We start from the raw sequence: 437 nt of genomic DNA, 5'->3' as shown, positions 1-437 counted from the left end.
TCGCACGCAGGGCAGATATGGGCAGGGTTAGCACATGGGGCAGATATGGGGAGGGGTTGGCACACAGGGCAGATATGGGAGGGATTAGCACGCAGGGCAGATATGGGAGGGATTAGCACGCAGGGCAGATATGGGAGGGATTAGCACACAGGGCAGATATGGGAGGGATTAGCACACAGGGCAGATTTGGGAGGGATTAGCACACAGGGCAGATATGGGAGGGTTAGCACACAGGGCAGATATTGGAGGCGTTGGCACATGGGGCAGATACAGAGGGATTAGCACACAGGGCAGATATGGGGTGGGTTAGCCTCGGTTTGCTGGGGTGGTTTGGCATCACTTCTGGTTCTGTTTCTCGGTGGTTTGTATATCGTACCCAGTTCTGTGTGTTGATGGAGTTCCCGCTTGGAATGCCAGGCCTCCTGGAATCCCTGGTG

Source organism: Rhincodon typus, unplaced genomic scaffold (genome assembly GCF_021869965.1).
Source record: "Rhincodon typus isolate 14 unplaced genomic scaffold, sRhiTyp1.1 hic_rhity00011314, whole genome shotgun sequence".
NCBI lineage: Eukaryota > Metazoa > Chordata > Chondrichthyes > Orectolobiformes > Rhincodontidae > Rhincodon > Rhincodon typus.
The sequence above is the reverse complement of the archived record's forward strand: the minus strand, read 5'-3'. Positions refer to the sequence as shown.